The sequence below is a fragment of the Athene cunicularia genome (assembly GCF_003259725.1).
Source record: "Athene cunicularia isolate RWA chromosome 11 unlocalized genomic scaffold, athCun1 chr11_part1, whole genome shotgun sequence".
NCBI classification, from domain to species: Eukaryota; Metazoa; Chordata; class Aves; order Strigiformes; family Strigidae; genus Athene; species Athene cunicularia.
The window spans coordinates 14,009,386-14,031,503 of NW_020799113.1; positions in this window are offsets into that span (position 1 = coordinate 14,009,386).

A 22,118-nucleotide genomic window follows, 5' to 3' on the forward strand; every position below is an offset into this window, starting at 1 on the left:
AGATGTATGTTAATAAGTGCTCAGAAAGCAGAACTTGTGTTTACATCTGTGCTTTCATGTAACTTGAGTGCATGGTTTTGGTTTTTTTATATTGTTTACATGCTCATCTGGATATTTGAGTGCACAGTGTGATGGTCAAGTATGAAGAGACATTCATAACTCAGTTATGAAAATCAGTTTTGGAAAAGCTGAATGAAAAAAATCAGACTCTGGGTTCCAAGATTCAAGTTTTTCAGCTTCAGCTATTGTATACAGAAAATTCTATTTTGTCAGGACAGTGGCAGCATCTTCGGACTGTACTGCAACAAGCTAGACAATCATCACCAAGAAAAACATAGTAGAATAGATTATTTTGTGCATTTTTGCAGTTAAATTTCAAGTAGTTTCAGAACTTTTACAATAAATAAATTAACTTAGGACATATGTATGGCAGAATTAATTTACTAAGCATTTACAATGTGATAATAAATGCATAGTGTCTAAAGAGATCCTCTACTGAAAAGCATGGATGTGAGAAGCTGAGCTTTTCTATACTGCCTAAAATTCTTGGTAAATATCAAAACTCAGTAACGGAAAGATGAAAAAGAGATTCAAAGCTACATAAGAAAGATGCAAGCTAGCCTCAGAATTCTAATCTCTGCCATAATTATAAAAAATATCACAAAACCCGGCATTTCATAAAGATAACAATTTTAAAAAATCTATTGATATTATACAAAGTAAAATTTATACCTCTGAAATTATTTCAAATTATTTTAAGATGTTTAATCTTGAACTTTCCTGTATGTTTATGCAATTTATGCATTTGCTTAAATTATAAATTTAGCAATTAAATTAATGGTTTCAATTCACTTTGAATTCTAACTAATTTTCCAAACAGTCCCTCTAGGCTTTTTAACCAAGAGATGCACGCCATGTATACTGCCCAGTTAAAATCAGTGATAATGGAATCCAGTTATTATGGAACTGGTGGGAACTGGGATTTCTCAAGTCTATCAGTTTAACAGAATCATCTTCTTTTTATAATGATGTATGTTTATAAACATCAAAGGAAAGGGCAGGTCCCAAAACAATTTATTTAGCAGTCAAATGCGATATGACAACATCTTAGCAACAAGTTTTCTGGTGAAAACAGGAGTTAATTTTGGCTCTGCTGCGGCATTGTCAGGTGCCAAACAATCCATTCCATTCAAAAGAGATAAAAATTGGCGTTCTGTATTATTGGAGCAGACAATTCTGTGTTTGCACCATAAAACATACAAGGAAATTTGACATTCGGGTTCTGTCCAGATTTATGCTCTGAGAAAGTCTGATTTTTTTAAATGTGATTTCGAAAAAAGTGTGCAAATGCTTTATGAAACTGGTATTCTGCCGCCTGGAGCTTTGGCCTGTGTGAGACAGGCCCAGTACGTGACTGGGGCAGAGACAAACCAAAGCTTTTTCTGCAAGGTCACTATTAATCACCCTTCTGTTCTGCCCACTCTCCATTTATCTTAAGTAAAACTATGTTAACAAGATGATTATATAACTATTTAAAGGAGTAAAAATATTTTATTGTCTTAAACTCCACTAGAACTGCCTGCTCAGGACTCTGACACGCTCTGCAGGTCTCTTTCAAAAACACAATGCGTTTAAGCTGTGAGCAAGCTTCACAAACATCTTTTTTTTCCAAGCTTTGTGCTGAAGCTTCCACTTACATCTTTTACAGAACTGCGTGCTGTTCCTTTTATTTCTGCAAAACAGAAATTATTTCATTAAAATATCAATTTAGTGTAAATTTGATGAAAACCTAGTTTTGATTTTAAAAACCTTAGAAAATATTGGAAACAGAGCACCATTAAGAATGCTACAATAAAAATAGAAATTTGTACATTATTCATGGTCTTGGTTTTTGTTTTTTTGTTGTTGGTTGGGTTTTTTTTGGTTTTTTTTTGTTTTTTTTTTTTTAGAAGACTCTGCATCTCTAGCTAATTGTGTAATTTTACAAATCACTTTAATATGTATTTAGGCAGAACACACTGAAACTTCTTGATGGATTAAGGAAGCCAAAACTTCACATATTACAGGCCAATTATGTGATCGCCCCTGAACAACTAAATATTATTACAAAATCTGAAGTAATCAAGGGTACAGTATGTTTCTTAGTGCTTAACGTAAGAGGGATGCCTTCATGAAATTAAAAAATGTATCTATGATTTGAAAATTGAAAGCCTGCTGGAGGGTAATTTATATTCTAGAGGTAATTATATCATATACTTGAGATTCTCTCTTCCTCCATGCTTGGTGACAGTACGGCCATGTGTGCATCTGCTGGGAGCTGCAACTCCTGTGTAACACGGGGTGTCTGACACCCCCCCAAAGGCCCTCCAGGAGGGGCCAGGCAGAAGCAAAGGCAGGAAGCCTCGTCCCTCTCTTTCACTGTCTTTTATTCTATATTCTCTCTCCCTAGCAAGCATCTCAGTGGGAATCTGAAGAGGACAACTTCCAAAACTTCAGTCATTTTTTGAAGTTAATTTAGGTGAAGTTAGGCTCCTTTTTTCTCCGTCCACTGAGCATCCATTCACACAAATGATCCTAGACAATACTATACCCTGTGTACTTCACTGCATATATAGCCCTGGTTTTCCCCACCAATTATCACAGCTCCTGTCATACACACACCTATGATTTATGTTTATAATCTCTATGCAACTAGATCTATGGCTTGCAGCAAAACTTTTGTCTGCAAATGGATTTTAGGAGCATGCTAGACTTCAAAGCACTCCCCAATCTCATTTCCTACTCACAGAGGTGCCCTGCATCGCCTAACACTTTTATAAAAATTCACATATTACTTTTCCATTCCCATGAAAAGTCAGGCCAAAGAAAAACCTAGAAGATATGCTTGAACTCACCCTGAAATATTGGATCAAATTATATTTTCTCTATGACAGATAAAAAAATATTTGATATTAATTTCTTTAAGACCGAGCAAACCATTTAATTTTGAGAGACTTCTGAGGAAAACAAGGGACGTGACAAACTACATCCACAAAGACGGCAAAAAAAGCAGTCATCTTTCCTCGTTTCTTCTTCCCTTCTCCCTTGGAGAACACACGCCTAAATCTCCCACTTCCTAAGAATGCCCTAATTATCTGATTGTTGTGTATACCTCCATCTCTTCCATATTTTGGTGCGTGATCCACTAAATGTTTTGATTAATTAGAAGAGGGTCCTATATCTCCATAGGCAATCCCCCTTGGAGGTAAAAGGTGCAGGTTCAAACACACCTAAACAAAAGCAATCTGAATTTTTGTTTTTTTTAAGAAAATGCAACTCCACACAGACGCATAAGAATTACAGCAGATTAATTTCGGACCATCAAATCTACCTTCTTCAGTTACTGTAAGATTCAAATAAGTTTCAACAGCCCTGTCACTAAGCCAGTTGAACTCTGCATCTCTCAAAAAGGCTGCAGAGCATTCTTGTTTTACTGTTATAATACTTGTGGTAAACAGGAATTTAAATCATTAACCATCTAAAATAAATGTTGAATAATTTTATCAAAGAGAACGACAATTTGTTTTCCACACAGCCACAAATCTGACCTGCTGACATTTACCAAAATGCTACTTTGTATTTTCAGCAATGACAAGAAATCCCATGTGTTCATACTTCGTCACACTACAAACGTAAATCAGCCATGGCTTAACTTCCATATGTTCTTTTAATTGATTTAACAAATATAGATAAGATCAAGATACTCATGTGGTATTGTAAAGAGCACGGACGAAGGCCTGGCCACCTTCTGCACCTTCCCAATATGGCCCTTTATGGGCATTTCTTGTGAAAGGAACACACTTTACCAGATACATGCGGGAATTTAAGAAGAGTGATACACGAGAGAGGGTTTTCAGTTTCTTTTATCAAATCAGTATCACAATCATGCAACATTCAAAATACTTCCATAGTTGCTTTCTTTAGTTTAAAATAATACTAGTGGTACATTTCCAAGGTTAATTGCTACAATTTTACTTCTATGTGGATTTATAATCCAATTTAATCTCTCACAGCACACACCCTTTAAATCTGAAATCAGCTTTCTAGACACCCCTGAGAACTAGAAGCCTTTAAAAGAACATTTTACTGTCCCTTTGCAGACATGATCGCTCCCAGACTGACTAGTTTTCAGTTTTAATCTCCGAATGGATGCAGGCGTTTGTTTCTTTTTGGTCATACCAAATTACATGCTGAGACACTGACAATGTGTGGGAATTTAGTAACCCGTTCAGAATTCTACATTTAATAAGAGAGAAAATGTCAGATGTGGTCAGCTTCCTACCCGTTATGGCTGACTTTTATTATTCATCCCTGCCTCTTCCTGCCTACACCTCCTGAGCAAATGTTCAAAATTCTATTCAAATTGCTGAAGCTAACTTCCTCTGCAGAGAATAACACAGATTCAAAGGAGGACAAGTGTTGTTTATTAGTAATTACCATGAAAGTCCTTCCTGTAATTAACCTCAGCTTCATGGACACTACTATTTGCACTTCAGCTATCTCATAAACAGGGGCTACATTTCCATTATTGTTGGGGAAGATGAGTCATTGCAGAAGAATGCTTATCTCAAGTCAGTTTTAACTAGCTTTTGTCTGCATGAGATATTAGTCACTGGTACCTACAAGATTACAAGGAAGTCTGGATTTGTTTTTTTTTTTTAAAAAAAAAGCCTCTTTCCTCTTCCCTGTCATATATTCAGAATGCATCACTTATAGCATCAAGGCTGAGAAGTATATAAAAATCGCTTTTCAGTTAAATGTACACTTTGCCTGTATGATCACTGAATCATAACCAAGAAGAATTCCAGCTTCTACCCAGCTAATGGGAGGTCTAAGACACTGAATAACCCAACATTCGCTCTGTAGGCCATAAAGAGACAATGGTTAAGGATTTGTTTTAACATTTTTCAAGCTCTCAAAGAAAGCTGAGCTACAAATCAGTGCAGTGATGTATGCCTCTTGCCTGACAAAAAAAAAAAAAAAAAAAAAAAAAAAAAATCCCAAATGTGCACTACAATGCACATTCCTAGATCTTTGTTTTATACTTTCCTTTTTATGTATAATTGAACAGTCTGGACATTAGGAGATGTTAATGAAAATAATTATCACACAGAGAACCTAAACATATATTGTTTTCCTGAAACTAAAAAGGCTAAAAATCCAATAACCCCTCATGACCTAATCCTTCAAAAATACATGCAGGCGGGATTTCTGTATCCCATCACTGATGCTAACAGGAGACAATCTGCATGGGACTATCCCAAGACTGGGGCCTTCTGAAGGGTATTCAAGAACATATTTACATGTTTTGCAGAAACAGAATGAGTACAGAATAAAGTTAAAGCTTTACTAATAATACAGTATTAAATATCACAGTTGTGATTCTTGCTATCCTAAAGGAGAAATCTGATTCAAGGGGCATAGCATTTATCTTCTTTGCCTATTTAGCTATCAGGCTATGGAAGCAGAACTTACAGAAAAATAAAAACACTAATTAAGAGTGGGACTTGAAATTCTTCCCATACTCACTGCTTTGAGTAATTTCATTTCACATTCCCAAGTGTTAATTCCAGAGAGTTACATCAAAGTCTGCAGAAATCTCTATAAACTGTGAGGTCAGAGATAAGAATATTCCTTTACTTTAGATGCAAGTTTATTGAGCATTTGTCATTTTACTGTTATTTTTCTCTTGTGGGAGATGCTAGGTAACAGCAAGACAGAAGAGTAGACCTGGATTATTGCATGCAAAAAGCATTTACATTTGTACGTCCACTTCACTGCAATGGTAAATTTTAGAAAAAAACCCCACTTTTCTCCTTTTCTTTAAGCAGTTTTGAATACTGTTGATATAGATTACATTTGACCAAAATGAAGTTGAATGCCATTCTACTGATGAGATTTTTTCAGTGTATACAGTGAACCAACTGCAGACATAAATTGTGTACGAGCTTGGTTTTTTCTTTTCCAGTGGGAGTGGCAACTGAAATCTGGACCTTTGCCACAGTGGTTGTGCAATTCAGATCACAGTACTTATAGAGACGAGATGGTCAGTGCACCAGCATACTAATGCATCTGACTACTAGACTGGCCATTGTTAGTATTTTAGAAATTAAAGTAAAACCACAGTTTGATGTCAGAATACACCATTCCATCTAATTTTATGATTGAAACATAACTTCCAGTCTCACCACCTATTTCTAAGGGACAGTTTTGTAAACTCACTGTTAAAGTTTTCAGCTGCTATAACAGTGGCATTGAATTTGAAGTTCTCAATACTTGAGAAAGAAGACAAACATATATATTTTTTTTCTTTTTTCTGTACCCCATGAGCATACAACTCTATGGTTTTCAGTTGTGCATAAGAATTACCTGATAGTTTGCTACAATCATTTTCTGGTTAAGGCAAAAGAGAAATTAGCTATGTAGTAACATAAAAAAAAAAAAAGCCTAAATAAACCACCATTGCACTTACATGATTCCTCCAAAACATCAAATGTGATTTTTTAATCAGTTCTCCTCTTTCAGCAGTTACACACTGCCATATTAAACAATTTTAACAAGAAATAAATCACAAACAATTGGACTAGAACACATTACTTTGCACTATTACACCAAAAATAAACATTGAAACCAGTGGATTTGTTAATTTGAAGTTTAAAAAGAATTTTCGTATTCATAAAGCTTTTAGCATAGAAATAATTTTTCATGAAGAAATGGGGGGGAAATCACATGACAGTATGCACATTTGGAAAAGCTGCTCTACATTTGCAGAGAGGAGGGAAACATTTTTAAAAGCTGTTACTAGTTTTGGAAATCATGCTTCTTTTTGCATGTGCATGAGGAGTAGGAATAACTTTTACATCTTTAAGGTACTGACAGGGATTATGTTGAATAAAACTGTTAGCTTTCCCTTCTGTCTAGCTTTTAAAGCATACTTAATTATAAGGAAAAGGTACTTTGCTCTGTCAACAAGTTGTGAAGTCACTTGCTCAACCTTTTTCCTCTCATTCCCTCTGCTATTCCCTCTTCTCTGGTCCTGTTTAATTTTTTGCATTTCCTGATTTTTATCTTGGGAAAACAAAAGGCAGCTGCACTAAGTTACATGAAACAGCGAAGTGACTGCTAGTTAGTGATTTGCAGGTTCTAAACAGTGAATGTGTGAAATGAAAAGGGGAGTGTCATGTTGCAAAAACTCTTTTCTCTCCCCTTTCTACAGCTGTATTTCTAATCAGCAGAAGATACATCTTGCTTGGAGTCAACCCCCTTTCTCTCTGCACATTCTTAACCTTCTATCTTATGCATGGATCACTGGTTAGCTTAGAAATGCACAGACACAAAAGGGGGAGCTGACATGTGAGGTTTGATGGCAATAATGGCTGTTTATAAGCCTAATCCATCACATTTAGTGGACACCTCCATTTTTGTCCCTCTGAAAAGGTATAAATAATAAAATGGTATAGCTTCAGCTCAGAGGTGCCTTGGTAAATATTTTAACTATTTACAAGATCACATCAATAACAAAAGAAGCATCTGTACCATCCATACAGAGGCCTCTGAATCATTAGAATAGTACCCAGATGGTTCTTGCAATTCATCAACAATAAAATGTCTTCATGACAGACCTTTTGTGACATCACTGATATTTTTATATGCCACTGTTCTACATTCCAAACTTGCATTCTTTCCCCAAGAACATCTTAGTAAAAATTCTTTCTTTCTTGAGGAAAAAAAATAAATAAGGATACCCACACAAGGTAGATCCAGCTGCAATCTTTCTCCCCAAATAATTAAGGATCCAGATAACTAATGTTTCTCTTTGAGACCCATATTATCTGGAATACATCAAGGTCAGCACTATGTCAAATCCCATGATAAACTTGGGCTGCTATTGGCTACTTGGGCAGCAGTTGATAGTTTGCATTTGATTTTACTTTGCTTGTATCAATATCATATCCAAACAGCCGCATGTTGTACACAGTAACAAAACATAGGGTAGGAATTCAGCAGTCACAAACCTAACCTGATGGGTTTCTTATTCAAATTTGACAAGTGAGCTCTGGATATAAAGTGGTATATTCTATTTCTTCATAAAGCAAAATACTTGGAAGTGGCAACACATAGGTATACAAACAATATTATAGATTTGGTTTTTATCTAACTAGAGGCTTTGGGTACCTGGATTTTAGGTGCTAAATCAAAACCAACAGGAATAAACCAGGCAATTGTAGAAAAGTGCAGAATACTCGCTTGCTAAATAACCCATACACTTAAAATGTTTCTTATGGAATCATTAGTCTCATTGACTAAATTTGTCTGAAATTGGTAACATTTTTAAATAAGGTCAGTCTCCACTTTTTGATTGCTTTACATCTTATTCATGCATATTGCCTAAGGAATTTACTCAATTCTATAAAATTCCTTAAACCACTAAAGTTTCAGTCACTGAGTTAAAAATCTTTCTTAAATGTTACTTCAAATGGCTCAAACTGTTATCTTACAAAGTTTATACACCTGTACCAAAACTTTTTTGTCTAACTGATCAAAACCTTGATAAAATAGTTAAATTCCACCAGCATAAAATATAACAAGTGCAAACCTGTGTAAGAAAATGAACACCGATTCTAAAGAATATGATTATATCCATTCTTTATGTTCCTGAACACACTCTCACAAACACACTTTCTGGGAAAGATGGGAACATGTGAAACAAAAGAATGCTAACAAGGAATAACAATAAAATTACATATTTTTCAAAACAGAAATACTCTTAGATAAAGTTTGAATCCTTTCTCCTTCCCAAAGATAAGCAAAATGCTATAGAAGTAAAGCAATTCAGAAGCATTCCTGAATATCAATGCTACCCCAATTCCAAAATTTGGTCAATAAAATTAACAGCCGTCCTTTGAATGGAATATCACACCTCTAAATGAGTTCAAGCTGGTGCTGTTATTGTCCAGTGGAATGTGAGATTTACATTTCACAGCTCCTCACCAAAGTAATGAATGAATCTGATCTCGTAAACAAACAATTCCAGTTTCATGTTATTTCAATGGCCCTCCAACAATGTGTGCCTCCACAAAGAAAAATATTTATCATGTTTGTGCTCAGCTCCAGTTCTAAATGGGACCGTAATAAAATGACACCATAAAAACCATTTTCACAGCTGAATTTGCAATTTAATAAATAAATGCAAACAGCAGTCTTTGGAGATCAACAGTTAAAAAATAAATTATGTAGAAGACTCCCCACATCACAATGGGAACAATTGGAATAGCCTCCAGCAATGTGTGGTAGAGTCACAAGGTATGTGTCCTTGGATTTTTCACAGGCATCAACCTTTGAAGTATATTATCATGACATCAGTGCAAATCAGTCAGATGATTTCAAGGAAAGGTCAAAAGCGATTTGCTTTATTTACATGGTCCTAAATATGAAATAGTTACATCGCAAGCACCAGATACTGTCAGATATGTTATATTGTACTTGCACTGCTCTGGCCTAATAACCCTTACTAACCCATTCTACTCCTTAGCCTCCATTAGTCTCCAAAAGAATTCATCAACGGTTTTTGCAGTGACTGGGTTATAGTCAATTTTTAAATCTCCAGATCTTAAAAACAGCAGTTTGACACTGTGTTGGAATTCATGTGGAGTTTTCAGAAATGCACACAGTTAGCATAGTTCTTGGGGCTTTCACTGAAGTCATTGGGAACTCTGCCCTCAGCGTAAATGGGAATAGTTAATCTGAGTTCATGAGCACCAAACCTTTCAAATAATCCACTAACCTAAGGATGATTGTGCACAGTACTTAGTTGTCATTGAATCGTTGAAGACATGCATTAGATTATCACAAGGCCAGAGATTTCACAAGAACTCAGTAATTCTCCAATTAAACCTACTCTTAACAAATTTGAGTCTTGGCATTACCTAGATTACAATGATACCACATTAGATCAATAACAATACAGTGGAAGGGATGGAGACAGACAGGAGTCCAGATTTCTAGTGAATTTTTAACATGCCTGTTCTTTCTGGATTGCAATCAGGCAGCATGATTCTTGATTTTTTTCCTTGAATACGGAAATAAATCATTAATTCTGTGAAACGGTAAATGGTGGGATTCAGTTATGCATTCAGAAGGATTACTGCTTAAGGTGACTAAAGGTAATAGACTAACATAATTGCATTTCTACAGTAAAACAATTAAAACCCATTCTATTACAGCTATCAGAAATCTATACCATGACCTGAAGACTAAAACGGGGGTGGTGGTGGTGGGGTGGGGTACAGGGAGGGATGTGATAAAAAAAAAAAAAATCTGGCTTCACTGACTTTCTACTATGACTGGCACAGCCTTCCTCATTGCTACTAGCCCAAAATGAGATGAACATTTAGGTTTAAATAGTGCTTAGGCAAACAAAGTATTTTATAATCTTAAATTTTCCCTTTGTAGGATCCAGCACATGACACACTTGAGCTTCATATTTATTCCAGGATTCAGTATCTAATATGTTAATAAGAAAACAAAGTGATTAAAAAAAAAAAATCCTTTCCCCCCACTCTAAAATAAGCCTCTCAACAAAAGTAATGTTTTAATAAAAAACTGTACTTCAAAACTCTGACCTGGCAAATTGCCCAAGCAAGGACTCTGCCTAACAACAGACTCTAAATGTGGTATCAGGAAAGAAGAAACTAGCCAGTGCTAAAATATACTGTTTGTCCTTGGCAGATTCTTTGAATTAAGAATTAATTTTGGCCTTTCGAATTGTCATGAGGATCCTCTGATATATGTATGATTATATTTTGGTGGAAGTAGTGTAACAGCTAAACTGATCACTGATAAGAGCTTCAGGGGAAATATCTTCACCTGGAAAAGTTCAAAAGGTTTGAGGGGGCTCCTGCTCTTTAGGATAGAACATAACGTGTCGCAGTAAGCTTTACTGAGAGACTGGAACGGTAGAAAGAACAGTGACACGTGAAGCATTTTCAAACTGCCTAGGTCACAAGTTTTATCTATACACTTTTGATTGGAATAAATGAGATAGATTTTAAAAGTCAAATGATGAATCCCTTTCCCATAGTAGACTCCCCTACTGATCTAGACAGAAGTGCTCTGATTATCAAACCAATGATTTGATAACAAACCTAATTCTTAGTCTTAAGAGTCAGCATATGCATTTTTAGGTCTGTATTTAAGTTACATTCTTAAAGAGAGCTTAAAACCATAGGTTTCTTGGAATATAGTAAAATTTTGCTATGTGAACATACACATTAATTTTAGGGAAAGTAGTTGTGAAATATGTGCTACTCCATGAGTGTATGAATTAAAGGTTACGTAAAGGTGTCACAGAAAAATGAGCTAATTGATGCTCCTCTGAAGTGCTAGTTAGAGCAATTTTATCAAGATACTCTAATGATTTATAAAGTGCAATTTTAAACAGTGATTTAAGAATGTGCACTTTAATGCCTTAGTAATCAAGAACCAGCTTAAAAATTAATGATCATTTTTATGGTAGTACACTTCATAGAGCTCCAATCCATCGAATGGTATTTTAAACACTAAAAGTAATGTCTACTCCCCCCAAAACAAAGTTATTTCTCATTCATTTTTAATTACAATATGACTTAAAATAACGGGCCCTGAACACAAAACTGCAATGCTCATAAGCATCCCTTCAATGCAGTCAGGTAGCCAGCTGAGCACACTATATGCTACATTTTTAACAGTCTTCTTAGTATACAGAGAAAAAGCCAGGTAGCAAATTGCTTCTCAGGTGATTGCGCAGGCTCTGATCCAAAATCCACTTACATAAACAGGAACATTTCCATTTACTTTAACAGGCTTTGGCACATGCTCCAAGAAATGCATTTTTCACTTGCATTCCAAGTTAGCACAGCTCCACTTATTAAACATTTGAGAACTAACTGGACATTTCTGTAGAATAAAATTTCCAGGTATTCATAAGAAAATACAATACACTTTCTTTCAAGTGAAATTAATGCTCATGGCAGATGTGATAGCAACAGCTTGAAATTCTATATTTTGATGCTGTGAGACTTTTATTCAAGCCTTAAGACAATGACAGCACGAAGAAGGGTACTTAACTTAAGCACAACCTGGGTTCTTCAGATTTTTCATTTGTTTAAACTTTCACTGCACAAGTCTATTGTTGTGAAAATGGAAGGTTTTATCAGAAAATCATCTGATGCATGTTGTATGTCAAATCCACAGAAGATGTGAATCTGATACAAGCTGAGTCTACACTGAGAGATAATGGACATTTACAGATCTAGAAGCTCCCACTTCAGTCGCCACCAGAGCAGTAAATATCTAGATCAGACAGACTGCAAAAGGAAGCCACTGCACAAATGTTTGAGGTTTGATATGATTTTTTAGCTTCCTTTCACTGTAATGGTCCTACGCTTTAATATTTCCAGCAGTTGTTTGTAAAACATCTCACATGTGAAAACATGATTTTGTTGCAAAATTACTCATTTTAAATTTAATTTGGCCTTCACAAGCTTTTGCAGACTTTTCAAATACTAGAACTGAAGTCAAAGCAAGATGTAAAAGAGATGTCATCAACTACCCCCTCCCACTTCCTTAGTTTTGAGGTCACTCTACGCAGGACCAACATGTAGCCAGAAAAAAATGAAGCAGACTGTGGAACACTAGCTGATAATGATTCTGGAAGACTGACATCCTGTCCCCTTCCCTTCCTCTTCCCTGTGTGTGCAATCTGTTTTGATGACAAATTGAAGACACATTTTTACTTCCTCTGAATTCTCTTTACACTATGGTCTTTCTGTCTCTCATATTTGTTATACAAACTCTCCACTAAGGGTTTGCCAGAAAGCACAAAAAAACCCACTATCACATTAAAAGAACTTGTCCTAAATATTTAAGAGTTTCTAGGTACTGTTACACCAGCTAAAGCCTTTTTTCTGCAAGAGATTGTTCTTGGAGACAGAATCAGAGTGTAGGACAGTATCAGCACATCCCTTCCAGAATCAAGCAAAAAAGACTCCTCAAACTGTTAAATGGACAGAGATGTTTTGTTCCAAGCAGCAATTCCCCAAGCATTGCCAAACCCAGGATGAACAATTTATGGCTTTTAATATATGTACAAGACCTAATTCTCATCTCAGTTGGTATGAAATGTCTAATGCTTTTAATGACAGTATTTGGTCACAGGAGAGCTTCATTCATGTGGTGCTAACACAGTGTGCTAATTTTGGAAATAGTAGGGTTGAGTCAAAGAAAGTTCATGGTATCAACATCAGTATAAAACAGAGGTCATAATTTGACCCCTTCACTGTAGTAAGGATGGTAAAGCCTCTACCGGAAAGTCCCATTAAAATAAATCTTAGAATTGAGAAATATTCATGGCAATAGAATATAATAATGCAAGCATCGTAATAAGGAATTTACCGCTATGTGTTCAGTTAACAACATAATAGTCTCACTTTCTATAATTTGCATTAGGCACTAAACATAAGGGTAAAAGCAAAATAGAAAAAACCCTATTCCTTAGGAGTCATGGTCTTTCTCAACTGCTGGATTCATCAGGTGGCCATTAGGTATATTTCATGTTGCAGTTTATGCCTCAGTTTTCCTACTTGTAATCTGAGATAAATAATAAATTGCTTACTAGAAATAGTTCTAAGCCTCTCAGAATCTACATAAATTTAATCTGTAATGTTATTAGTCATTTACAACAAATTATTACTTTTTTTAATTTGCCGATTGCCAACGTGGTTCAAATTACACAGCACATAATCCACGTATGTTTCATAAGTTTAATTTACTGATTTTAGTCAAAAACATCTTTTAAATTAAATGCTGCTAGCCATTTTATTGCTCAGCTTGTACTTTGCTTATTGCTGTCTGCCTGCCAAATTCATCTAATCAACACAACAATCTAACTGCAATCAAAGACAGTGGGAGTATTTATAAATCCAATCTGCTGCAGCAAATATGAAAGAATACAGACATTACAGTATTCAGTAATAATAACCCAGAGGGAATCCTATTCCTTCCATAATTTCATTTGCACTTTTCTTATGGGCAAACAGCCATGTTATCTTTAAAGGCATAATGCAGATAAAAATTTAAGCTAAATTAGAAAAGTAGAAGAATCAGAAGGTCCGTATTTCCAATACATTATGGCAACAGTGCTAACCCTTATACAAGAGAAGGCTATATCCTTTCTGCCCATAGCAAGGAAAGACCATATATTGTAGCTTATTTCCTGTCCAGCCATACTTCACATGTCCTCTCTCTATTCTACACTTGACAGTAGATCACACACTTCCTAGAAGCATCAGATTTATTGCAGAGATGCAGATCAGCTCTTGGACAAGAGATTGGGCAGCAGCCTGATTCTTGTCCAGGTTTAGGGAGTCCTCTGGCAGTGTGTTAGTCAAGGTTGGAATGCCAACTGTTAGAGCAGCTGTCACAGCCTTTCTTTTTATCATGGCCTTTTACACAAATAGGCAGGGATTAACTGTGGACACAGGTACTCACCTCTCCTGATCTTGGGAGTCCTCCAAGAAAAGTTATGATTTATCCTAGGGAACATGGAAATGAGGGGAAGATGCCTTCACCAGAAATGGCTATGGGGAGTCGATACACAGGATAGATGAATTGCCCCGGTAGACTGAAAATAGACCTTTAATATCTAAACCATATCTTCTGTCTTTATTGTTTACAATGGTTTTACCTTTTTTTTTTTCCTCCCCTCATAGAACAGTGAAAGAGGGTCACCAAATTAAATGTTATCCTATACTCCTTTTTACCTCCTTTTTCAACATACGAGTTGATGCTTTCATACATACTCTGTAATTCCTGCTTGACAAGTGACTTACTAATTTCTGAACAGCTTTTCTGTGACCATCCCCATGTCATTTCAAGTCCTTCCTAAGCATTCATGGAATTATTTTTACAATGATGGTTTCAAATACATAGGTATTATTACACCTCTTTGAAAGATAGGAAACTGCAGCAAAGAAAGATAAGGTCAAAAGTTTTCGGTAATTCCAAGGACCCATTTCGGGAACCCTAAGACTTAACTCTTTCAAATGGTTTTGCAGTACAGTGCCACGTGTGCCCATAGGTGCTAAGCAACAACACTGACATTTGGCATTCGATTGCACTGTGAAATCCTATGGCAAGATGCTTACATTAAATAATAAGTGATCATAAATGATTTGTCTAGCACTGTAGTATATAATTCTGTGGCACTGCTGGCTATGTCTATAGCATGAGTATTAGCTATGCCAAAAAAAGAACTTGAGTGCAGCACCTCACCTAGTTCAAGCCTTCAAACTGCCTGTATGTCCAGATATTTAAACTTGCCAGTCCCCAAACAAACATATAATTTTCTTCATCTGGCAAACCACTGGGTTCACATGAGATAGAAAGTGAATGTATAAAAGGTCGGGGAACAGTCAATGAGTTTGGTTTTGAATATGGTCTTGAATATGATCTTACAGGATTATATGGACATGGCCATGTAGCCTGTATGGCAGATGCAGAAATATATCTTGATTCTCCAGGGCAACATAAAATTATTTTCTTCCTACAGGTGATGCATCTACTTTCTAGACCAGTCTACTTTAGCCTGCATTTTATTCCCACTTTGCTGTCAACGCACTTACAGTCTGTTTCTGCTCTGTCTCATCTGTATTAAGCAGAAGTGACTCCCGTGACTACATGGGCATAGTGACGCCTCTCCATGACACTCTTGTAGAGATGAGCTTTCCAGAACTCCAGCTCTTAACCTTGAGCCTGGATTGCAACACCACAGCTCTCCCCAAAACCATCTCAAAGTGAAAAAAAAGTGAGGTATCAGATCCAGGGTAGTTACAAATATATTTTCATTGTATATGGACCTGTGTTCAGGAATCTTTTACATTTTTAACATGTTGCATTTTTAGTATGTTGGACCAACTTCAGTGAGTCAAAATTAAACAGACCTTGACTTCAAGGCATGATAATGGATAATTCTGGCTCATAGCACAAAGTAATGGTGACTTACTGGATTTCTGCCCAATCAGTAACATTTCCCAAATATTACATTTTGGTGCTTTTCTAACAAATTATTGGACTGTCACTACAGCACTGAGAGAGATCTGACCTCTTTTGGCATCATTTTATTTAAATGTTGTGGGGTAGCCTGCTAATTTACGCAGAAGAGCTCATGTTTCTCAGCAAGCTTGAGTTGCTTTTAAGTGGCCCTGTCAGAGGGCAGAGTTTTGCCAAGGCAACTGAAGTTTAAGAAAAAACCCTATTTATTGATTTGTTTGTTTCAGACTGGTTGACTGTTTTAGATTGAAAAACACTACCAGGTTTCTTGGGTTCATGGAAAGAATCCATCCAACCACAGAGTGAATTGTCCAAGTATTACCACACTGAACAAAACAGAGCTGTCCTGTTTTATACTACCAGCACATCTGACCCTAAAAGTAATTTGTTTTAACCAATATTTGGTTGAACTGCTATTTTTTAGGCAATGTTCTGTCATTTTATGGTTCGTGTTAGTAAAATTCTCAGTACTTGAATTTTGCAAGAAATTCGTAAAACAATGTGGCTTGTTAATGCGAAAGGAGAAAAGTCCGACTCTTTGAAACAGAGAAAGTTAGAAGAGGGGAAGAAATTTAACTCAGAAAATAAACTTTTTAGGAAAAAACCTGAATCTGCATTCAAGGCAAAGATCTGATAAATATTGAGTAAATAAGTTCAAGTTCATAGCAGCTAAAGAACAGTTCAACTTCAACCATATCACTGTCAGGAAAAACAAATACAAACTTGCCCCAAAGCAAAACAACATTAGAGAAATCAGGAAGAGGACAGATAGACAGACAGTAAGTTATGGACATAAAACTCTTTGTACCAAAACCAATTAACCCTAACCTAAGGCAAGCCTTTTTCTTCTAGCCCTTCATTTAAAGGTTTTACAATTTATAGCCTGTGTTTCTCAGGGGAGGTCTAGCTCTGCTCTGATTTCACATTTCACAGCAGCACATGTGTAATCCTGCTGCAGCACAAAGCACATGATCTAGCTGATATGAGGAAATCCACTTTTCACAAGTTGGAAATACACTGGAACTGAGCTGTAACCAGAATTCACTTCTATTACAATAGGCCATACAAGTAGATTTGCAGAAATGACAGATTGGAGTGATAGTCATCAGAAGCCTGTCCATCTCATTCTGCATCTGATATCCCTGGAGAGAAAAAAAGCCAAACAAAACCAACCCGTTACATTATTTTTTGAAAGACAACTATATTTTTTTAAACTCTATTTTAAAAGTTAAGGTTAGGCTTTTGATAGGCATGTATAATTGCCATTAATAGCAAGATTGGAAAATGCAATATGACAACCATTTAATTTACTTCCTTCAAGTACCAAGAGAACTGCATGCTTGAAAGTCCCCACATGGCAGAAGCAAGTCATCAACTTAATAAAGAAAAATACACAGCTTGCATAAACTTGCATCTTTTAAATTTTGTATGATCTCAAATCAAAACACACATGTACCTAATCTGATTTCAAGATAGAGCCGCTCCAACAAAAGAATTCAGAAGAGGCCGTACTTTGCTATGTATCTGTAGATGCAGGCAGAGACAAAAATAAATCCATTCTACAGTAATGATTTGCAAATACACAAAACCTAATTCACACCATGGAATTCATCAAGTCAGTTTAAAAATTTCACAGAGGTGCTTACTAAATTCTACAGTACTTGCAACAAACAACATAATGAAAAATTGTTTTTTCTTTTTTCCTTTCCTTTTTCAAAATCATACAAAAATCATAAAATGTATGTACATGTTTAGTATCACATTGCTACAGCCTCATAAACAAACATACCTTGATGTAGAAGATATGCATCTGCAAAGGTACTCTCACTTTACATTTGTATTCTTAAAAAAAAAAAAAAAAAAAAAAAAAAAAAAAAAAAAGATGCAGTCTCCTTATGATAATTGATATGAGAACTAATATTACAACTTACCCAACTTTTAAAATATGTCTATCTGATCCATACGCATCTTATGGAGTCTTGTCTTTGCTGAGACAGCTTTTATAAAATTTCCACTAGCTTTCTATTAAGTATATAATTATTTTTATACAAAGTTTGAGCAGGGAAAGAAGTTCTCCTCCTCCTTCATGAATCCAGAAACATATATATGCACGTGTACACGAACAACAGAGCACCTATAATATCAGGAAGAAAACCCCAGCACTTTAGAAGAGCTTGAGCCAAGCAACTTTACTCTTTTATATTGTATCCCAAAGCTATATTGTAAGCAGGTGGAATTAAAGTTTTCAGAGCTATATATTCCTCCCTTCAATCAAAACCATAGAAACACCTGTGCTAAACAACTTTTGATTTCTCACTGTGAAAATAGCTTCTAAAATTATCTTATTTCTCGGGAAGAAATAAAGGTCCCATGATGGACTGGAGTAAAACAAACAGGGGCACTGGTTCAAAGCCATGTAAAGATTTTATTTTATTGTATTATGCCTACAAACTGCAGCTGTGCTTCTTATACATTGATGTTTACTTCTGAGCACACACTACACAGCTTAAAAGTGACTAAAAAGTCAGAAAAGAAACAACGTATTTTTCTAGTCATCATCTAATTATCTGTAGAGTTTGAAACCCAGCTCATTTAAGGCAATAAAATGAAAAGCTAGTTTATAAGCTGTTTCATGGTATAAACAAACAGCTCACCAGCAAGCCATATGTGTAAAATACAGAGATGAAATCACCAAAAATGCAGTTTGATAGAGTATCAGAAGCATACATACAAGTAACCTTCTCAATACAGATATTTTATTTCAGTTTCTTATTCAGCTTATGTTTTCTCATTAGGTAAAATTAGATTCTATATCCTTTGAGATCTGAAGCCCTAATAGGGAAAATTGTTCATTGTATCAGTGTGTGTAGTCACTTAAGTCAAAAGCATGGGTCTGCTTACAGAATGGATGACTTTTTACCTGAAGAAAGAAAGGCTACCCAGAAGGATATGCTGTTCCCTCAACTAATCTACAATACAGCTGCATATGAAGACCTTAAACAACTATTTCTATACATCTGATGAACTCAAGCCAGTAGTATGCTCTGAGATTCCATTATTTCCTTTAGAAATGGTTCTGATATACCAGAGATGACACATAGAAAATGAATGGAAAACTGGTTTCTTATCATCCAAAGATGGCACTATATTAAAGAAATTAAGGAAAGATTCAATCCAGCCTTATTAAGCTAAAGCAATCTTATTCCGGCTGTGATCTCATCATAAATACCACTTAGCTTCTAGTCTGAAGTATGTTATCCTTATACTTTCACAGATAGTTAATTTTCACTTTATTTAAATAGGGAGATGGACTGAATTTGAATACCCATACCCAGAAAAAAAGTACTCATCCCTGGGGAAAAAAGGTGGAAAATGTAAGGGGGGGGAGGGGCGAAGCAGCAACTGTTAATCAAGAAAACTTCAAATGCTCATCCTAAAATAAGAGACTTCATAATTATGCCTTCTGTTTAAATTTTTTGGTAATACCTCAGTTAGTGACATCCTGGTCTAGAGTGATCACAGTACTGTGGAGTTTGGGATCCTACTGAGCATGCTGAAGGTTAGTACTATGAAAGAGGTTTTAGATTTTAGAAGAGCAAACTTCAGCTTGCTCAGAGCTCAGTTGGGAGGGACTCTGTGGGAAGCTTCCATGGAGGATAAAGGAGTTAGTGAGGTCTGGGCATTTTTTCAGAACACTCTCCTGGAAGCATAAAATCACTTCATCCCATTTAAAAGTAAGGGAAGCAGACAGAGCAAGAGATCCCCTTGGCTTAACTGTGAGATTCTGATTCTGCTCAAAATCAGGAGAGGGATGTGTACCAGAGATGGAAAAACAGTTGAATACCCACTGAGAACTACAAGGGCATTGCCAGGGTGTGCAGAGATGCAGTTAGAGAAGCAAAAGCTCAGCTTGAATTCGCATTGGCCAGAGATGGCAAAAAGTACAATAGAGGTAAACAACAAGCAGAAACAGAAGGAAAATACCAGCCTGCTGTTAAACAGGAGAGGTAAATCAGTCCCCAACAACACTGAGAAGGTAGAGGTTCTCAAGATGTTCTTCACCTCTGTCTTTACCAGCACTACTGGGCTCCAAGCCTTGGGAACAAAAGTCCAGGTCAGTGCACAGATCTGCCATCAGTGAAGGAAGAGTTGGTATGGGAACTGTCATACTATGTTCATGTATCTGTGTCCCTGCAGTGTACTCCGGATCCAGGTAACTCCTCTATGCACTTTTCCAGAAAGTGGAAACTTGGAAGGTCACACAATCTGTCTTGCTGACTAAATAAGGATCAGTTATGCTCTATGCCATCAACTTTAAAAATCCTCCAGCAGTGATGCAGCAACATAACATTTTTTTAAGCACTTTCATGCTAATATTCATGCCTTAATAAGCCTGCTTCATAAGTTGTTTCTAAATTGATGAGGTAAAAACTTGTCTTAATTTCAGAGATGAATGTCTGGAAGTGTTTCCATTTACTGGTCTCATCTTGAGACTCTTCAGTGTGATACCCAAGGAGAATATTTCTGGAAAACAAAGAGAGCAAAATCTACTGGACATAAACTCTAAAAAATTAGCTTCCTCCTCTTCCTCTGCCCAGCCTCTCAGGAGAAATAGAGAAACTAGTTTAGATACATGGCACCTAAGGTAAGCATACTGATCAACTCTTAATGGATTTCAGGTGAGATCCTCAATATTTGTGCTCTGTGCAAGGGATAAAGATCATGACAGATGGTTTAGCTTGCCTAACTACAAACACCACTGGAATTGTCTAAAGTTCTACAAAGAACTAGATTCTAGTCCCAGACTAAAATTATACATGATAGTGTCTTATCCCAGGGATGCTGGGACTTCCAAAATTATTACTACATCAGAGGAGACGGAAAATTAATCTGTGCCAAAACGTCATGGAGGGTAAGCTCAGTACTGTTTGAAAGTGGACATAAGAGAGCAAGAACTGCTTTGACACAAGTCTGCAGAACTGGATGTTCCACAGCTTCACTAGGTAACCCACTCTGGTTCTTCACCATTTTTGTTCTATACCTCCTTGCTAAATTGTTCACTGCTGTTGAACTGTGCTTGAAATCTAGCATAGATCAGGGCTGGGCCCAGCTTTGCCATTATATATTTCTGATTTAGAACTTGTATTTATGTACTTCACCATTAACTGGATGTTATGCTGTAGCTGGAACTATAAATAACCAGTATACTAGAAATGTGAAGAAATCTAGTTGTAAAAGGTCATAGAGGAAGAGCCAAAATAAAGGAAGTTGGCAGAAAATAATTTAGCAAATCTCATTAACACATTGTGCAACAATCTTGTAAGTTAACAAAGACAGATATTTAAAGCATGTTTAATTGACATACAGTTTTTCAGCATATACCAAGGAAAAGTTTATAGCATAAAAGTACTGACAACTGGAAGTTATCTACAGAGTTTTATAAGTACTTGTAGATGGAAGTATAAATTCCTTTTCAGACAAAACAGCCAATGCAATGAAAATGGCTTTTAATAAAACATGAGCACAGTTGGGTTTTGCCAGTTAGTTTCAGAAAAACCATAATTATTCTTTTTCTAGCTAATATGTATCGCACTTTGCTATTGTACATTCTAATTATTTTGATTAGTTATATTTTTTGTTTTAAAAATGTTTTATTAATTAGATTATTTTGAAATTAAGATATATATTTCCTTCAGCTACGCATTATGACTAAAAGTATAAGAAATGTTTTTGCAGAATTACTCTTGCATAGCCTTGGAGAGAAGATTAAAACAAATTACAGAGCTCACTCCTTAAAATATCAAAAATACCACTTATCACCACACAACAGCAACACTTTGCAGAAGCGTTAGTTGTCAAGTAATATTTGATCAAGCTTATTTTGGAGAACAAGAGTCACTTGAATCTCAACAGGAAGAGGCATCAGAGGGGTACCCATTTTCAGATAAAACAAGCCATTCCCACTTTTGCAGACAAACTCTAAACAGATGTCA